The sequence below is a fragment of the Brassica rapa genome, chromosome A02 (genome assembly GCF_000309985.2).
Source record: "Brassica rapa cultivar Chiifu-401-42 chromosome A02, CAAS_Brap_v3.01, whole genome shotgun sequence".
NCBI lineage: Eukaryota > Viridiplantae > Streptophyta > Magnoliopsida > Brassicales > Brassicaceae > Brassica > Brassica rapa.
Genome location: NC_024796.2, coordinates 31,132,529 through 31,153,751, shown reverse-complemented (window position 1 = coordinate 31,153,751; position 21,223 = coordinate 31,132,529). Strand labels below are relative to the sequence as shown.

The window sequence follows — 21,223 nt, the reverse complement described above, 5'->3', positions numbered from 1 at the left end:
CTATGCCAACTTCACATGAAGTCTCAATCGAAGAGATTAAAAAAAATAGAAACCAAACGAAGTCACATTACCTGTCGATAAGGAAAGCTACATGCTAACAAAGTCACATTTCCAATAATAGCCAAATGGGTCTTGTAATAAGGAGCAAGAACACAAACAAATGTTAACAAACTCTACAAGATCTTAATCAAAGAACATTGTGCAAGCTTCTTCACTTCAAAGAACATGTTTGTTTTGATTTCACAATTATCTTCGCTTGGTTTTCTAATTGAACTACTAATATCTAATTTCTTATTTCTTTTATTTTCTAATTTTTTTTTTCATTTTAAAAGTTTTTGATGAAAAGTATTTGAGATAAAATTTATTTCACTCTTTTGGAGAAACTATGTATATGATGATTGATTATGTAACTTAAGTGTAATTATATAATGTGTGAATACTAATCAAACATGATAGCCCGTTAATTAAATTTTATTGATAGTTAGAGATGAACATATTTGTTTTGATTTTTACGCTAGTTATTTTTCAAAAAAAAAAAATTTCATCAAATTTTTTAGGAAAAGTAATATTCTCATGAATTCTTTTTCACCTATGTATAATGTATACATTAAAATTTTATATTTTTATACGTTAAAAATTTTAATATTATAGGAAAAATTATGAATCAATAATATTAATATAAAATTTTCTCCGAAAAACTCAACACTAAATGCATAAACAAAAAAACAAACAAACCTTACCCTATAATCCTAAGCATTATTCTAAACCAAACCTTAAACCAACCTAAACTAAACGCTAAAACTTTCCTACTACCTAAACCTAAACCCTACCTAAACCTAGACCTTAACCCTATCTAACCCTAAACCCTACATAAACCTAACCCTAATCCCTAAACCCTACCTAGCCCTAAACGTAAACCCTACCTAACCCTAAAACCCTACCTAAAACCTAACCCTAAACCCTACCTAAACCTAACCCTAAACCCTACCTAACCTAAATCCTACTAAACCCTAAACCCTTTCTAACCCTAAACCCTTCCTAACCCTAAACCCTACTAACCCTAAACCCTACCTAACCTAAACCTAAAAACTTTCTAACCCTAAACCCATTCTAGCCCTATACCCATTCTAGCCCTATACCCTACCAAACCCTAAACCCTACCTAACCTAAACCCTACCTAACCCTAAAACCTTTCTAACCCTAAACCCTTTCTAGCCCTAAACCCTACCTAACCCTATAAACCTTACTAACCCTAAACCCTAACTAAACCCTTTCTAACCCTAAACCCTATATAACCCTAAACCCTACCTAACCCTAAACCCTACCTAGCCCTAAACCCTACTAACCCCAAACCCTACCTAACCCTAAACCCTACCTACCCTAAACCCTTTCTAACCCTAAACTCAACCAAATCCTAAACCCTACCTAACCCTAAACCCCACTTAATTCTAAACCCTACTAACCCTAAACCTTACCTAACCCTAAACCCTACCTACCCTAAACCCTTTCTAACCCTAAACCCTACCTAACCCTAAACCCTACCTACCCTGAACCCTTTCTAACCCTAAACCCTACCTAACCCTAAACCCTTTCTAACCCTAAACCCTACCCAACCTTAAACCCCATATAACCCTAAACCCTACCTAGCCCTAAACCCTACTAACCCCAAACCCTACCTAACCCTAAACCCTTTCTAACCCTAAACCCTTTCTAACCCTAAACTCTACCTAATTCTAAACCCTACCTAACCCTTAAACCCCACCTAATTCTAAACCCTACTAACCCTAAACCTTACCTAACCCTAAACCCTACCTACCCTAAACCCTTTCTAACCCTAAACCCTTTCTAACCCTAAACCCTACCTAACCCTAAACCCTACCTATCCTAAACCCTTTCTAACCCTAAACCCTACCTAACCCTAAACCCTTTCTAACCCTAAACCCTACCAAACCCTAAACCCTTTCTACCCTAAACCCTACCCAACCCTAAACCCTTTCTAACCCTAATAAACCCTAACCCTAAACCCTTTCTAACCCTAAACCCTACCAAACCCTAAACCCTTTCTAACCCTAAACCCTACCCAACCCTAAACCCTTTCTAACCCTAAACCCTACCAAACCCTAAACCCTTTCTAACCCTAAACCCTACCCAACCCTAAACCCTTTCTAACCCTAATAAACCCTAACCCTACCTAAACCTAAACCCTACCTGACCCTAAACCCTTTCTAATCCTAAACCCTACCTAACCCTAAAACCCTGCTAAGCCTAAACCCTGCCTAAACCTAACCCTAAACCCTACCTAAACGTAATCATAAATCCCATCTAACCTTAAAACTCTACCAACCCTAAACACTTAAAAAATAATCTCAAAACTTAAAGCTAAATAAACGTAAACTCTACTGCTATGTAATTTGTTGTTGTGATATTCAAATAACAAATTACATAGCGGATTTTAAATCTTACATCCATTATTCTAATTGCCAAAATATTTTGAAAGTTGTATCTTATGAATAAAAAATGTAAATTATATTTTAATAACGTTAAATTTTGTTAAAACAGAATGAAAAACTATTATCATAAATAAATAAAGAATTTTGATGAAATTTGAAAATCTTCGAATCAATAACAATTAATTAGTAATATTTAAAAAACCCTTAAACAATTATACTAGTAGAATCTCAAAAAAAAATTAAAGTTCTCAAACATTTATATGCCAATAACTATCCTTAAATCTTTGCTCATTCAAAAAAATAATATTCTTTACATAAATTAGAAACAAGTTTTGTTTTTTGACTACAGACCCAAGTTTAAATTATACCACTAAAATATTTTAATATTTAATTGTTCAGAAATAACAAGTTAATGTTCTTAAAACAATAACCATCCTTAAATTTTTGGTCATTCAAAAAAATAATATTCTTTACATAAATTGCGCTCGGTCGCTACGTAGCGACTGAGCTTTGGCTCGAGCTCCATGCGTTCTCGTCTACTCTTTGATGCTATATCCCGAAGACCGTAGCAAACCCATTTCATGTCTCTCGACATTTGAAGTCGTCAATCGAACTTTACTGTAAAAACCGCGGAAAGTTCGTTCTTTATCGAAAGAAGCCGTAATAAACGCTTCGAATCAAAAGACGGCCCAAAAGGACCTAAGACATGACTCGAGGCCCACTTTACGATTTCTTAACCAACAGCCCGTAAACCTTAGGACGGTTTACGCTTGGTTCGGAAGAAAAGATAAATGTCAAGTTTCCGCGGATAAATACGAAATTTTGAAGATAATTACGAAGATCGGGAAAAATGGAATATCTCCATTTTTAGGCTATGACGGCTTAAGGGAAAAAGCGTAAACCGACCTCGGAGCGAGTATATAAGGAGTCCTAGGCGAGAGGCATGGAGAGAAACTTTTTCAGAGCAAACTTAGCACTTAGAGCAATTAGGCAACTTTCGTTTTTGTTATTTCGAGCTGCGACTCAAGTAGGTTTAGCCGTCTTAGGGTTGCTATAACTAGGAATCTCGCCGACAGCTCTCGAGCCCAAATTTGGAATAAGACTTCTCTTTGCCCTCTTCTTACGATTTCTTATTTTATTTCTGTTCTAGTTTCGTGTTCTGATTGCTTGGCGTGTGGTATTAGCAGATATTCGGGACCTCTGGGAAATTAGGGTTGTCCTATTTTCCTAATTTAAACGGAAATCGACAGTGCGAATTTTGGTTCCCACAGGGATTTTACAGTGGTTAGTCCACCAATTTAGGGAATGAAGATTTACTAAGTTAATTGACAAAAAATTAAAATGATGTCTATGTACCACAAAATAGAGTTTAATATACATTACTACAAATGTAGAATGCGTTTAGAAATTTTAAAAAAACTAAATATCATAGGCTTCAGTATATAGAGCATTTACCGAAAAATTCAATATTTTCGTAGGAGGGGTTAACACATAGGTTTTGAGAAAAACTCAAAAAATATGAAAATACTGTTTTAATGCATATTTGCATCCTTCACTAATATATGATGAAGGTCAAAGAGGTTTGGAACCTTTGTTGTCTCTGTTTTTCTAGAGAATATCAAATTTTTAGTGGTTAGTCCACCAATTTAGGGAGTATTATGAAGTTTTACTAAATTAATTGACAAAAAAATAAAACAATGCCCATGTACCGTGAAATAAAGTTTAATATACATTTATAAAAATTTAGAATGTATTTAGAAATTTAAAAAAACACTAAATATCATAGGCTTCAGTATATAGAGAATTCACCAAAAAATTTAATATTTTCGTAGGGACACATAGATTTTGAGAAAAATTAAAAAAAATGAAAAAAACTGTTTTAATGCATAGTTGCATCCTTCACTAACATATGATGAAGGAAAAGAGGTTTGGAACCTTTGTTGTCTCCGTTTTTCTAGAGAATTGCGATTTTATAGTGGTTAGTCCACCAATTTATGAAGTATTAAGAAGTTTTACTAAATTAATTGCCAAAAAAAAAAACGATGCCATATACCATAAAAGAGAGTTTAATATACATTAGTACAAATGTTGAGTGTGCTTGGAAATCTTAAAACAGTACTAAAGATATTAGGCTTCAATATATAGAGCATTTACCGAAAAATTCAATATTTTTGTAGGGGTTAACACATAGATTTTGAGAAAAAAAAATTCAAAAATAAGAAAATTCTGTTTTAATGCATGGTTGAATCATTCACTAACATATAATGAAGGTAAAAGAGGTTTGAAACCTTTGTTGTCTCCGTTTCTCTAGAGAATAGCGATTTTATAGTGGTTATGAAGTTTTACTAAGTTAATTGACATGAAACTAAAATGATGCCCATGTACCATAAAATAGAGTTTAAATACATTACTACAAATATCATAGGCTTCAGTATATAGAGCATTTACCGAAAAATTCAATATTTTTGCAGGGGTTAACACATAGATTTTGAGAAAACTTCCAAAAAATGAAAATACTGTTTTAATGCTTTGTTGCATCAATCACTAATATATGAAGAAGTTCAAAGAGGTTTGGAACAATTGATGTCTTCGTTTTTCTAGAGAATAGTGATTTTACAGTGGTTAGTCTACCAATTTTAGGGAGTATTATGAAGTTTTACTAAATTAATTGACAAAAAATTGAAATGATGCTCATGTACCATAAAAGAGAGTTTAATATACATTACTACAAATGTTGAATGTGCTTGGAAATTTTAAAACAGTACTAATGATCTTAGGCTTCAATATATAGAGCATTTAACGAAAAATTAAATATTTTCGTAGAGGTTAATACATAGATTTTGAGAAAAATTCAAAAAATATGAAAGTATTGTTTTAATGCATAGTTGCATCCTTCACTAATATAGAATGAAGGTCAAAGATTTTTCGAACCTTTGTTGTCTCCGTTTTTATAGTGAATAGCGGTTTTACAGTGGTTAATCCACCAATTTAGGGAGTAATTTGAAATTTTACTAAATTAATAGACAAAAAATTAAAACGATGCCCATGTACCATGAAAGAGAGGTTAATATACATTTGTACAAATTGAGAATGTGTTAATAAAATAAAAAACACTAAATATCATTAGCTTCAGTATATAGAGAATTTACCGAAACATTTAATATTTTCGTAGGGGTTAACACATAGATTTTGAGAAAATTTCAAAAATAAGAAAATTATGTTTTAATGCATAGTTGCATCATTCACTAACATATGATGAATGTCAAAGAGGCTTGGAACCTTTGTTGTCTCCGTTTCTCTAAGAATATCGATTTTATAGTGGTTAGTTCACCAATTTAGGGAGTATTATGAAGTTTTACTAATTTAATTGACAAGAAATTAAAACAATGCCCATGTACCATAAAATAGTGTTTAAATACATTACTAAAAATGTATAATGTGTTTAGAAGTTAAAAAAAAAACTAAATATCATAAGCTTCAATATATAGAGCATTTACCGAAAAATTCAATATTTTCGCAGGCTTAACACATAGATTTTGAGAAAACTTCCAAAAAATGAAAAAAACTATTTTAATGTATAGTTGCATCCTTCACTAACATATGATGAATGTCAAAGAGGTTTGGAACATTCGCTATCTCCGTTTTTCTAGACAATAGCGATTTTACAGTGGTTACTCTACCAATTTAGGGAGTATTATGAAGTTTTACTAAATTAATTGACAAAAAAATTAAAACGATGCTCATGTACCATAAAAGAGAGTTTAATATACATTACTACAAATGTAGAATGCGTTGTAAATTTTAAAACAATACTAAAGATCTTAGGCTTCAATATATAGAGCATTTACAGAAAAATTCAATATTTTTGTAGGGGTTAACATATAGATTTTGAGAAAAATTCAAAAATAAGAAAATTATGTTTTAATGCATAGTTGCATCATTCACTAACAAATGATGAATGTCAAAGAGGCTTGGAACCTTTGTTGTCTCCGTTTCTCTAAGAATATCGAATTTATAGTGGTTAGTCCACCAATTTAGGGAGTATTATGAAGTTTTACTAATGTAATTGACAAGAAATTAAAACAATGCCCATGTACCATAAAATAGTGTTTAAATACATTACTACAAATGTATAATGTGTTTAGAAGTTAAAAAAAAACTAAATATCATAGGCTTCAGTATTTAGAGCATATACCGAAAAATTCAATATTTCCGCAGGCTTAACACATAGATTTTGAGAAAACTTCCAAAAAATGAAAAAAACTATTTTAATGCATAGTTGCATCCTTCACTAACATATGATGAATGTCAAAGAGGTTTGGAACATCTGTTGTCTCCGTTTTTTTAGAGAATAGCGATTTTACAGCGAAGTTTTACCAATTTAGGGAGTATTATGAAGTTTTACTAAATTAATTGACAAAAAATTGAAACGATGCTCATGTACCATAAAAGAGAGTTTAATATACATTACTAAAAATGTAGAATGTGCTTGGAAATTTTAAAACAGTACTAAAGATCTTAGGCTTCAATATATAGAGCATTTACAGAAAAATTCAATATTTTTGTAGGGGTTAATATATATATTTTGAGAAAAATTCAAAAATTAGAAAATTTTGTTTTAATGCATACTTGCATCATTCACTAACATATGATGAAGGTCAAAGAGGTTTGGAAGTTTAGTTGTCTTCGTTTCTCAAGAGAATATCGATTTTATAGTAGTTAGTCTACCAATTTACGAAGTATTTTGAAGCTTTACTAAATTATATGACAAAAAATTAAAACGATGCCCATGTACCATAAAAAAGAGTTTAATATAAATTACTACACATGTAGAATGTCCTTGGAAATTTTAAAACAATACTAAAGATCTTAGGCTTCAATATATAGAGCATTTACCGAAAAATTCAATATTTTCGCAGGCTTAACATATAGATTTTGAGAAAACTTCCAAAAAATGAAAAAAACTATTTTAATGTATAGTTGCATCCTTCAATAACATATGATGAATGTCAAAGAGGTTTGGAACATTCGCTATCTCCGTTTTTCTAGACAATAGCGATTTTACAGTGGTTACTCTACCAATTTAGGGAGTATTATGAAGTTTTACTAAATTAATTGACAAAAAATTAAAACGATGCTCATGTACCATAAAAGAGAGTTTAATATACATTACTACAAATGTAGAATGCGTTGGAAATTTTAAAACAATACTAAAGATCTTAGGCTTCAATATATAGAGCATTTACAGAAAAATTCAATATTTTTGTAGGGGTTAACATATAGATTTTGAGAAAAATTCAAAAATAAGAAAATTATGTTTTAATGCATAGTTGCATCATTCACTAACATATGATGAATGTCAAAGAGGCTTGGAACCTTTGTTGTCTCCGTTTCTCTAAGAATATCGAATTTATAGTGGTTAGTCCACCAATTTAGGGAATATTATGAAGTTTTACTAATTTAATTGACAAGAAATTAAAACAATGCCCATGTACCATAAAATAGTGTTTAAATACATTACTACAAATGTATAATGTGTTTAGAAGTTAAAAAAAAACTAAATATCATAGGCTTCAGTATTTAGAGCATATACCGAAAAATTCAATATTTCCGCAGGCTTAACACATAGATTTTGAGAAAACTTCCAAAAAATGAAAAAAACTATTTTAATGCGTAGTTGCATCCTTCACTAACATATGATGAATGTCAAAGAGGTTTGGAACATCTGTTGTCTCCGTTTTTTTAGAGAATAGCGATTTTACAGCGAAGTTTTACCAATTTAGGGAGTATTATGAAGTTTTACTAAATTAATTGACAAAAAATTGAAACGATGCTCATGTACCATAAAAGAGAGTTTAATATACATTACTACAAATGTAGAATGTGCTTGGAAATTTTAAAACAGTACTAAAGATCTTAGGCTTCAATATATAGAGCATTTACAGAAAAATTCAATATTTTTGTAGGGGTTAATATATATATTTTGAGAAAAATTCAAAAATTAGAAAATTTTGTTTTAATGCATACTTGCATCATTCACTAACATATGATGAAGGTCAAAGAGGTTTGGAAGTTTTGTTGTCTTCGTTTCTTAAGAGAATATCGATTTTATAGTAGTCAGTCTACCAATTTACGAAGTATTTTGAAGCTTTACTAAATTATATGACAAAACATTAAAACGATGCCCATGTACCATAAAAGAGAGTTTAATATAAACTACTACACATGTAGAATGTCCTTGGAAATTTTAAAACAATACTAAAGATCTTAGGCTTCAATACATAGAGCATTTACCGGAAAATTCAATATTTTCGCAGGGGTTAACACATAGATTTTGAGAAAAATTCCAAAAAATGAAAAATACCATTTTAATGCATAGTTGCATCCATCAATGACATATGATTGTCAAAGAGGTTTGAAACATTTGTTGTGTCCGTTTTTCTAGAGAATAGCGATTTTACAGTGGTTAGTCTACCAATATAGGGAGTATTATGAAGTTTTACTAAATTAATTGAAAAAAAAAATAAAACGATGTTCATGTACCATAAAAGAGAGTTTAATATACATTACTACAAATGTTGAATATGCTTGGAAATTTTAAAACAGTACTAAAGATATTAGGCTTCAATATATATAGCATTTAACGAAAAATTAAATATTTTCATATAGGTTAACACATAGATTTTGAGAAAAATTCAAAAAATATGAAAGTATTGTTTTAATGCATAGTTGCATCATTCACTAATATAGAATGAAGGTCAAAGAGTTTTCGAACCTTTGTTGTCTCCGTTTTTATAGTGAATAGCGGTTTTACAATGGTTAATCCACCAATTTAGGGAGTAATTTGAAATTTTACTAAATTAATAGACAAAAAATTAAAACGATTCCCATGTACCATGAAAGAGAGGTTAATATTCATTAGTAAAAAATTAGAATGTGTTAAGAAAATGAAAAAAACACTAAATATCATTAGCTTCAGTATATAGAGAATTTACCAAAATATTTAATATTTTCGTAGGGGTTAACACACAGATTTTGAGAAAAATTCAAAAAAATGAAAATACTGTTTTAATGCATAGTTGCATCCTTCACTAACATATTATGAAGGTCAAAGAGGTTCGGAACCTTTGTTGTCTCCGTTTTTCTAGAGAATATCGATTTTATCGTGGTTAGACCACCAATTTAGGAAGTATTATGAAGTTTTACTAAATTAATTAACAAAACAATAAAACAATGCCCATGTACCGTGAAAGAAAGCTAAATATACATTAACAAAAATTTAGAATGTGTTTAAAAATTAAAAAAAAAATACTATATTTCATAGGCTTCAGTATATTGAGAAATCACCGAAAAATTTATTATTTTCGCAGGGGTTAACATTTAGATTTTGAAAAAACTTCCAAAAAATGAAAATACTGTTTTAATGCATAGTTGCATCCTTCAATAACATGTGATGAATGTCAAAGAGGTTTGGAACATTTGATGTCTCCGTTGTTTCTAGGGAATAGCGATTTTACAGTGGTTAGTCTACCAATTTAGGGAGTATTATGAAGTTTTACTAAATTAATTGACAAAAAATTAAAACGATGATCATATATCATAAAAGAGAGTCTAATATACATTACTACAAATGTAGAATGTGTTTGAAAATTTTAAAACAGTACTAAAGATCTTAGGCTTCAATATATAGAGCATTTACCGAAAAATTCAATATTTTCGTAGGGGTTAACACATAGATTTTGGAGAAAAACTTAAAAATAAAAAAATTATGTTTTAATGCATAGTTTCATCATTCACTAACATATGATGAAAGTCAAAGAGGTTAACCTTTGTTGTCTCCCTTTCTGTAGAGAATATCGATTTTATAGTGGTTAGTCCACCTTTTTAGGGAGTATTATGAAGTTTTACTAAGTTAATTGACAAGAAATTAAAACGATGCCCATGTACTATAAAATAGAGTTTAAATACATTACTACAAATGTAGAATGTGTTTAGAAATTTTTAAAAAACACTATATATCACATGCTTCAGTATATAGAGCATTTACCGGAAAATTCAATATTTTCGCAGGGGTTAACACATAGATTTTGAGAAAACTTCCAAAAAATGAAAATACTGTTTTAATGCATAGTTACATCCTTCAATAACATATGATGAAGGTCAAAGAGGTTTGGAACTTTTGTTGTCTCCGTTTTTCTAGAGAATAGCGATTTTATAGTGGTTAGTCCACCAATTTAGGAAGTATTATGAAGTTTTACTAAATTAATTGACAAAAAAGTTAAAACAATGCCCACGTACCATAAAAGAGAGTTTATTATACATTACCACAAATGTTGAATGTGCATGGAAATTTTAAAATAGAACTACATATATTAGGCTTCAACATATAGAGCATTTAACGAAAAATTCAATATTTTCGTAGGGGTTAGTTAACACATAGATTTTGAGAAAAATTCAAAAAATATGAAAGTATTGTTTTAATGCATAGTTGGATCCTTCACAAATATATGATGAAGGTCAAAGAGGTTTCTAACCTTTATTGTCACCGTTTTTATAGAGAATAGCGGTTTTATAGGGGTTTAGTCCACCAATTTTGGGAGTATTATGAAGTTTTACTAAATTAATAGACAAAAAATTAAAACGATGCACATGTACCATGAAAGAGAGTTTAGTATACATTAGCACAAATTTAAAATGTGTTTAGAAATTAAAAAAACACTAAATATCATTGGCTTCAGTATATAGAGAATTTACCGAAAAATTTAATATTTTCGTAGGGGTTAGTTAACTCATAGATTTTGAGAAAAATTCAAAAAAATTAAAATACTGTTTTAATGCATAGTTTTATCATTCACTGACATATGATGAAGGTCAAAGAGTTTTGGAACCTTTGTTGTCTCCGTTTCACTAGAGAATAGCGATTTTATAGTGATTAATCCACCAATTTAGGGAGTATTATGAAGTTTTACTAAGTTAATTGACAAGAAATTAAAACGATGGTCATTTACCATAAAATAGAGTTTAAATACATTACTACAAATGTAGAATGTGTTTAGAAATTTAAAAAAAAAACACTCAATATCATTGGCTTCAGTATATAGAGCATTTACAAAAAAAATTCAATATTTTCGTAGGGGTTAACACATAGATTTTGAGAAAACTTCCAAAAAATAAAAATATTGTATTAATACATAGTTGCATCATTCACTAACATATGATGAAGGTAAAATATGTTTGGAACATTTGTTGTCTCCGTTTTTCTAGAGAATTGCGATTTTACAATGGTTAGTCTACCAATTAATGGAGTATTATGAAAGTTTACTAAGTTAATTGACAAAAAATTAAAAAGATGCCCATGTACCATAAAATTGAGTTTAATATACATTACTAAAAATTGAAAATGTGTTTAGAAATTAAAAAAAAGCACTAAATATCATAGGCTTCAGTATATAAAGAATTTACCGAAAAATTTAATATTTTCGTAGGGGTTAACACATAGATTTTGAGAAAAATTCAAAAAAATGAAAATACTGTTTAATAAATAGTTGCATCATTCTCTAACATATGATGAAGGTCAAAGAGGTTTGGAACATTTTTTGTCTCCGTTTTTCCAGAGAGTTTACACGATGCCCATGTACCATAAAAGAGAGTTTAATATACATTACTAAAAATGTAGAATTTTCTTGGAAATTTTAAAAACAGTACTAAAGATCTTAGGCCTCAATATATAGAGCATTTACCGAAAAATTCAATATTTTCGTACACATAGATTATGAGAAAAATTCAAAAATAAGAAAATTATGTTTTAATGCATAGTTGCATCATTCACTAACATATGATGAACGTCAAAGAGGTTTGGAACCTTTGTTGTCTCCGTTTCTCTATAGAATATCGTTTTTATAGTGGTTAGTCTACCAATTTAGGGAGTATTATGAAGTTTTACTAAGTTAAATGTCAATAAATTAAAACAATGTCCATGTACCATAAAATAGAGTTTAAATACATTACTATAAATGTAGAATGTGATTAGAAATTTAAAAAAACACTAAATATCATAGGCTTCAGTATATAGAGCATTTACCGAAAAATTCAATTTTTTCGCATGGGTTAACACATAGATTTTGAGAAAACTTCCAAAAATATGAAAATATTGTTGCATAGTTGCATCATTCACTAACATATGATGAAAGTCAAAGAAGTTTGGAACATTTGTTGTCTCTGTTTTTCTAGAGAATAGCGATTTTACAGTGGTTAGTCCACCAATTTAGGGAGTATTATGAAGTTTTACTAAGTTAATTGACAAAAAATTAAAATGATGCACATGTACCATAAATAGAGTTTAATATACATTAATAAAAATGTAGAATGTGTTTAGAAATTTAAAAAAACACTAAATATCATAGGCTTCAGTATATAGAGCATTTACCAAAAAATTTAATATTTTCGCAGGGGTTAACACATAGATTTTGAGAAAACTTTAAAAATATGAAAATACTGTTTTAATGCATAGTTTCGTCCTTCACTAATATATGATGAAAGTCAAAGAGGTTTGGAATCTTTGTTGTCTCTGTTTCTCTAGAGAATATATATTTTATAGTGGTTAGTCCACCAATTTAGGGATTACTATGAAGTTTTAATAAATTAATTTACAAAAAAAATAAAACGATTCCCATATACCGTGAAAGAAAGTTTAATATACATTAATAAAAATTTAGAATGTGTTAAGAAATTTAAAAAAAAACACTATATATCATAGCTTCAGTTTATAGAGAATTTACCGAAAAAATCAATATTTTCGTAGGAGTGGTTAACACATAGATTTTGAGAAAAAATTCAAAAAAAAAATGAAAAAACTGTTTTAATTCATAGTTGCATCCTTCACTAACATATGATGAAGGTAAAAGAGGTTTGGAATCTTTGTTGTCTCCGTTTTTCTAGAGAATAGCGATTTTATAGTGGTTAGTCCACCAAGTTATGAAGTATTAAGAAGTTTTACTAAATTAATTGACAAAAAATTAAAACTATGCCCGTGTACCATAAAGAGAGTTTAATATAAATTACTACAAATGTTAAATGTGCTTGGAAAATTTAAAACAGTACTAAATATATTAGGCTTCAATATATAGAGCATTTACCGAAAGATTCAATATTTTCGTATGGGTTAACATATAGATTTTGAAAAAAAATTCAAAAATAAGAAAATTCTGTTTTAATACATAGTTGCATCATTCACTAACATATGATGAAGGTCAAAGAGGTTTGGAACCTTTGTTGTCTCCGTTTCTCTAGAGAATAGCGATTTTATAGTGATTATATGAAGTTTTACTAAGTTAATTGACAAAAAATTAAAACGATGTCCATGTACCATAAAATAGAGTTTAAATACGTTACTAAAAATGTAGAATGTGTTTAGAAATTTTAAAAAACACTAAATATCATAGGCTTCAGTATATAGAGCATTTACCGAAAAATTCAATATGTTCGCAGGTGTTAACACATAGATTTTGAGAAAACTTCCAAAAAATGAAATACTGTTTTAATGCATAGTTGCATCCTTCACTAACATATCATGGAGGTCAAAGAGGTTTGGAACATCTGTTGTCTCCGTTTTTTTAGAGAATAGCGATTTTACAGTGAAGTTTTACCAATTTAGGGAGTATTATGAAGTTTTACTAAATTAATTGATAAAAAATTAAAACGATGCTCATGTACCATAAAAGAGAGTTTAAGATACATTACTACAAATGTAGAATGTGGTTGGAAATTTTAAAACAGTACTAAAGATCTTAGGCTTTAATATATAGATCGTTAACCGAAAAATTCAATATTTTCGTAGGGGTTAACACATAGATTTTGAGAAAAATTCAAAAATAAGAAAATTTTGTTTTAATGCATAGTTGCATAATTCACTAACATATGATGAAGGTCAAAGAGGTTGGGAACCGTTGTTGTATCTGTTTCTCTAGAGAATATCGATTTTATAGTGGTTAGTCCACCAATTTAGGGAGTATTATGAAATTTAACTAAATTAACTGACAAAAAATTAAAACGATGCTCATGTACCATAAAAGAGAGTTTAATATACATTACTACAAATGTAATATGTGCTTGGAAATTTTAAAACAGTAATAAATATCTTAGGTTTCAGTAAATATAACATTTACCGAAAAATTCAATATTTTCGTAGGGGTTAACACATAGATTTTGAGAAAAATTCAAAAAATATGAAAATACTGTTTTAATGCATACTTAGTCCTGGGAAGCTGGTCGGACCCGCCCCGCATGACCCGCCCCGCTGCGGGTTGAAATCAATTTTGCAGTTTAAAAGTTTACCCGCTTGACCCGCTAGGAGTTGAAACGATTAACCGCACCCGCCCCGCACTAATCAAGCGAGTCAAGCGGGTAACCCGCCAATATTAAAAAAAAAAATCCAAATGACAAAAAAATATCAATACAAACGGAAATTGATTTTGGTTTCAGCAACAACAAATAGTTTTAAGTTTTAGCAAGACAGCAACAATATACAAGTTCAACAAACACCAAACCATAAGTTTAAGTTTTAAGTTTTAACACACAACACAGCAAATTTGAAAACAAATTACATAGGGTCTTCTTCTTCTTGTTCTTGCCACACCACAACACATCACATCACCACCTGAATCGGAGGCAAGCTCTCATTTGATCACCAGAATCAGCCACCTCAATATCTGTCCAAAACCAGAAAAATATATGCTAAGCCGATCAGTATCTGTCTAAAACCAGAAAAATATATGCTAAGCATATTTGTTTCAGTCCAAAAACAGAAAAATATATGCTAAGCCTATTTGTTTCAGTCCAACACCAGAAAAATATACGCTAAGCCTATTTGTTTCCAGTTTCAGTCTAAAACGAGAATAAATAAGTGGAAGCAACTTACCATTGTCATATGGTTAAAAGTCGCGGATCCAATTACGAGCACATATCAGTGCTTGAACATTTCGAGGGAGGAGACAGCTTCTGTACTTGTTTAGAACTCGTGAGCCAATGCTGAATGAGGACTCGGAGGCCACAGTAGTTATAAGAATGCTCAAACAATCTGAAGCCATAGTAGCCAACACACCAAAGCGATGAGAATTGTCCTTCCAATAGGATAAAACATCCAAATTTGGAAAAGCCTTTACGTCCACCAGTGGTTCTTCCAGATACATATCCAATGCAGATTTTCCATTAGCATTCACACTGTTCTTGCGAAAGTTGTAGAAGTCTTACAAAATGCAAAGAAATAGGTTGTGTAAGAACAATATAAACTAAGTCTGAGAGATAATCCTAAGACAAGAAATCGGCACTTACATCATATAGAGAGGTCTGTGATGATTCAACTCCAGCTACTGAATCGTCTGTGTTGTTTCCAGTTGATGGAGCAGCTTCTGTTTCTGGTTTAGAATATGCTTTAAAAAGAAGTTCCAGCTTATCTGAGACATGAACCACCTTTTGCTCAGCAGTACCATCATCCAACATTGTGAAGCAATAATCGAGTAGAGACAACTTAAACCTAGGATCAAACACTGCTGCCATTGCAAGAATCACACTGTACTCACGCCAATACTTGTCAAATTTAGCTTTCATTGCCCCAACCATCTCGACAATGACTTCTGAACTATTGTTCTCATGCGATTTCAGCCACAACTCAATCTTGTACACTTGCATAAAGTACAAGTTAGAGGTAGGGTAAGTCGAACCTGAGATCAACTTGGTTATCTCATCAAACGGTTGCAGCAGCTCACAGATTTGAATTCCCAAATCCCATTTTCTTTCTGTGGGAAGAAGCTTGTAACTTGGATCAATCCCTCGATAACTACCAAAGGCTGCACGGTGCTTGATAGCTCTATCTAGCATCTTGAAGGTTGAGTTCCAACGGGTTGGGACATCCAATGTCAACCCGGGCCTTTGATCATTCACAGGCACAGAAGATTCCACACAACTCGCATACAACTTTCGGCGAGACTCTGAAGCTTGAACATACTTGATGCTATCTCTGATTTTTCCTAAGGCATCACCCATCACCTTTAACCCTTCTTGAACGATCAGATTTAGAATATGGGCAGAGCATCTTACATGAAAGAATTCTCCTCCACATAGCAAATCGTTCTGGATCACAAGCTGGCTCTTCAAGATGTTATGCATGTTGTCATTGTTGCTGGTATTATCTACAGTCAGCGAGAATACCTTTCTCTCTATCCCCCACTCTTTCCACAGCTCTACAATCTTCATAGCCAAGTCTATACCAGTGTGAGGAGGAGGCATTGTGCAAAAAGCAAGAATCTTGTTCTTCAGCTTCCAATGCTTGTCAACGTAGTGGGCAGTCAGACAGACGTACCCTTACACTGTTACACCAGTCCAAAGATCTGATGTAAAGGAGATTCTACCAGGGACTTCAGACAACTCTATCTTCAACTTAGCCTTCTCCAACTCATAGAATTTATACACATCTGAAGCAGCAGTCTTCCTCGTTATGAACTTCACATCAGCATTCAGATAAGAGCAGAGCAGCCTAACTCTAGTATACTCAACAAAGGAGAATGGAAGATCATGCTCTATTATGCATTTAACAACCAATTCACGGAAAACATTCTGATCAGGCTTCCTAACTTGTAGTTTTCCTTGTCCAGTAAGGGACAAAGGATTCACTTCTCCAACTCTAGGCGTTCCCATGCATACTAGTGAATGCCTATTGTAGTTTGAAGTACCTTGCTTCAGTGGTTCATACGCATAGTCCTTGTTGCAGTGGTTGCATTTGGCTCTTAACTCTGAGACACCACAACAACTCTCGTGACCACAGTGAAGTTTTCCCACGCAGGCGATGTCTTCTTCTTCCTCTTTCCCATACTAGAATCCTCTGAAGCTTCTTGCGGCAAACTCGTACCAACACTCGGATATGTTGTGGTTAGTCCACCAATTTAGGAAGTATTATGAAGTTTAACTAAGTTAATTGACAAATAATTAAAACGATGCCCATGTACCATAAAATAGAGTTAAATATACATTACTACAAATGTAGAATGTGTTTAGAAATTTTAAAAAACACTAAATATCATAGGATTCAGTATATAGAGCATTTACCGAAAAAATCAATATTATCGTAGGAGTTAGTTAACACATTGATTTTGAGAAAAATTCAAAAATATGAAAATATTGTTTTAATGCAAAGTTACATCATTCATTAACATATGATGAAGGTCAAAGAGGTTTAAAACTTTTGTTGTCTCAGTTTCTCTAGAGAATTGCGATTTTATAGTGGTTAGCTACCAATTTAGAGAGTATTATGAAAATTTACTGACAAAAAAATAAAATGATGCCCATGTACCATAAAAGAGAGGTTAATATACATTACTACAAATGTAGAATTTGTTTGGAAATGTTAAAACAACACTAAATATCATAGGCTTCAGTATATAAAGCATTTACAAATTTAATATTTTCGTAGGGGTTAACACATAAAATTTGAGAAAATTTCAAAAATATGAAAATACTGATTTAATGCATAGTTGCATCATTCACTAATATATGATGAATGTCAAACAGGTTTGAAACATTTGTTGTCTCCGTTTTTCTAGAGAATAACTATTTTGTAGTGGTTAGTCCACCAATTCAGGGAGTATTATGAAGTTTTACTAAATAAATTGACAAAAAATTAAAAAGATGTCCATGTACCATGTAATAGAATTTAATATACATAAATACAAATTTAGAATGTGTTTATAAATTTTCAAACAACATTAAAAATCATAGGCTTCAGAATATAGAACATTTACTGAAAAATTCAATATTTTCGTAGGGGCTTGGTTATTAACACATAGATTTTGAGAAAAAATCAAAAATATGAAAATACTATTTCAATGCATAATTGCATCATTTACTAACATATGGTGAAGATCAAAGAGGTTTGGAACTTTTGTTGTCTCTCTTTCTCTAGAAAATAGTGATTTTATAATGGTTAGTCCACCAATTTAGGGAGTATTATGAAGTTTAACTAAATTAACTGACAAAAAATTAAAACGATGTCCTTGTACCAAGATAGAGAGTTTAATATACATTAGTACAAATTTAGAATGTGTTTAGAAATTTAAAAAAACACTAAATATCATTGGCTTCAGTATATAAAACATTTACCAAAAAAATTAATATTTTCGTAGGGCTGAACACATAGATTTTGAGAAAATTTCAAAAATATGAAAATACTATTTTAATGCATAGTTGCATCCTTCACTAACACATGATGAAGGTCAAAGAGGTTTGAAACCTTTGTTGTTTCCGTTTCTCTAGAGAATTATGATTTTATAGTGATTAGTCCACCAATTTAAAGAGTATTATGAAGTTTTACTAAATTAATTGACAAAAAATAAAACGATGTCCATGTACCGTGAAAGAAAGTTCAATATACATTAATGCAAATTTAGAATGTGTTTAGAAATTTTAAAAAACACTAAATATCATAGGCTTCAGTATATAGAGAATTTACCGAAAAAGTCAATATTTTCGTAGGGGTTAACACATAGATTTTGAGAAAATGAAAAAAATGAAAAAAACTGTTTTAATGCATAGTTGCATCATTCACTAACATATGATGAAGGTTAAAGAGGTTTGGAACCTTTGTTGCTTCCGTTTTTCTAGAGTATAGCGATTTTATAGTGGTTAGTCCACCAATTTAGGGAGTATTATCAAGTCTTATTAAATTAATTGACAAAAAATTAAAACGATGTCCATGTACCATAAAAGAGCGTTTAATATGCATTACTACAAATGTAGAATGTGTTTGGAAATTTTAAAATAGTACTAAAGATCTTAGGGTTCAATATATATAGCATTTACCGAAAAAATCAATATTTCCGTAGGGGTTAAACACATAGATTTTGAGAAAAAATCAAAAAATATGAAAATATTGTTTTAATGCATAGTTGCATGTTTCACCAATATATGATGAAGTTCAAAGAGGTTTGGAACCATGGTTGTCTCCGTTTTTCTAGAGAATAGCGATTTCATAGTGGCTAGTCCACCAATTTAGGGCGTATTATGAAGTTTTACTAAATTAACTGACAAAAAATTAAAACAATGCCCATGTACCATAAAATAGAGTTTATTATACATTACTACAAATGTAGAATGTGTTTAGAAATTTTAAAATACACTAAATATCATAGGCTTCAGTATATAGAGCATTTAACAAAAAATTCAATAATTTCGTAGGGTTATAACACATAGATTTTGAGAAAAAATCAAAAATATGAAAATATTGTTTTAATGCATAGTTGCATCCTTCACTAACACATGATGAAGGTCAAAGAGGTTTGAAACCTTTGTTGTCTCCGTTTCTCTAGAGATACGATTTTATAGTGGCTAGTCTACCAATTTAAGGAGTATTATGAAATTTAACTAAATTAACTGAAACAAAATTAAAACGATGTCTATGTACCATAAAAGAGAGTTTAATATACATTACTAAAAATGTAGAATTGTTTTGGAAATATTATAACAACACTAATGATCTTAGGCTTCAATATATAGAGCATTTACCGAAAAATTTAATATTTTCGTAGGGCTTGTTAATACATAGATTTTGAGAAATATTCAAAAATATGAAAATACTTTTTTAATTCATAATTGCATCATTTACTAACATATGTTGAAGGTCAAAGAGGTTTGAAACTTTTGTAGTGTCCGTTTCTCTAGAAAATAGCGATTTTATAATGGTTAGTCCACCAATTTAAGGAGTATTATGAAGTTTTAAGTTAATTAACTGACAAAAAGTTAAAAAGATGTCCTTGTACCATGAAAGATAATTTAATATACAGTAATACAAATTTAGAATGTGTTTAAAAATTTTAAAACAACACTAAAGATCATATAGGCTTCAGTATAAAGAGCATTTACTGAAAAATTCAATACTTTCGTGGGGGGGGGTTAGGGTTAACACATAAATTTTGAGAAAAATTCAAAAATATGAAAATACTATTTTAATGCATAATTGCATCATTTACTAACATATGATGAAGGTTAAAGAGGTTTGGAAATTTTGTTGTGTCCGTTTCTCTAGAAAATATCGATTTTATAACGGTTAGTCCACCAATTTAAGGAGTATTATGAAGTTTAACTAAATTAACTGACAAAAAGTTAAAAAGATGTCCATGTACCATGAAAGAGAATTTAATATACATGAATACTAATTTAGAATGTGTTTAGAGATTTTAAAACAACACTAAAGTTCATAGGCTTCAATATATAGAGCATTTAACGAAAAATTCAATATTTTCGTAGGGGGTTATTAACACATAGATTTTGAGAAAAATTCAAAAATATGAAAATACTATTTCAATGCATAAGTGCATCATTTACTAACATATGATGAAGGTTAAAGAGGTTTGGAACTTTTGTTGTCTCCGTTTCTCTAGAAAATAGCGATTTTATAATAGTTAGTCCACCAATTTCGGGAGTATTATGAAATTTAACTAAATTAACTGACAAAAAATTAAATGATGCCCTTGTACCCTCAATGATAGTTTAATATAATTTAGTAAATTTAGAATGTGTTTAGAAATTTTAGAAAACACCAAATATCATTGGCTTCGGTATATAGAGCATTTACCAAAAAAAATTATATTTTCGTACGGGTTAACACATAGATTTTGAGAAAAATTCAAAAATATGAAAAAATTGTTTTAATGCGTAGTTGCATCCTTCACTAATATATGATGAAGGTCAAACAGGTTTGGAACCTTTGTTATCTCCGTTTTTCTAGA

The 21,223-nt window shown here is 30.5% G+C and overlaps 2 long non-coding RNA genes across 2 annotated transcripts; one reads left to right on the top strand and one right to left on the bottom strand.

Annotated features, from left to right (window-relative positions):
• Positions 1-6,982: 6,982 nt before the first annotated feature.
• On the top strand, positions 6,983-7,642 carry LOC117132096. The gene is made up of 2 exons (XR_004455592.1): positions 6,983-7,116; positions 7,468-7,642. It is a non-coding gene; the product is annotated as an uncharacterized LOC117132096 (long non-coding RNA).
• A 2,291-nt stretch (positions 7,643-9,933) lies between these two features.
• LOC117132095 lies at positions 9,934-14,484 on the bottom strand. Its single transcript, XR_004455591.1, has 2 exons — positions 14,096-14,484; positions 9,934-10,330 (listed from the first exon to the last, which is right to left on the bottom strand). It is a non-coding gene; the product is annotated as an uncharacterized LOC117132095 (long non-coding RNA).
• Between the last annotated feature and the right edge of the window lie 6,739 nt (positions 14,485-21,223).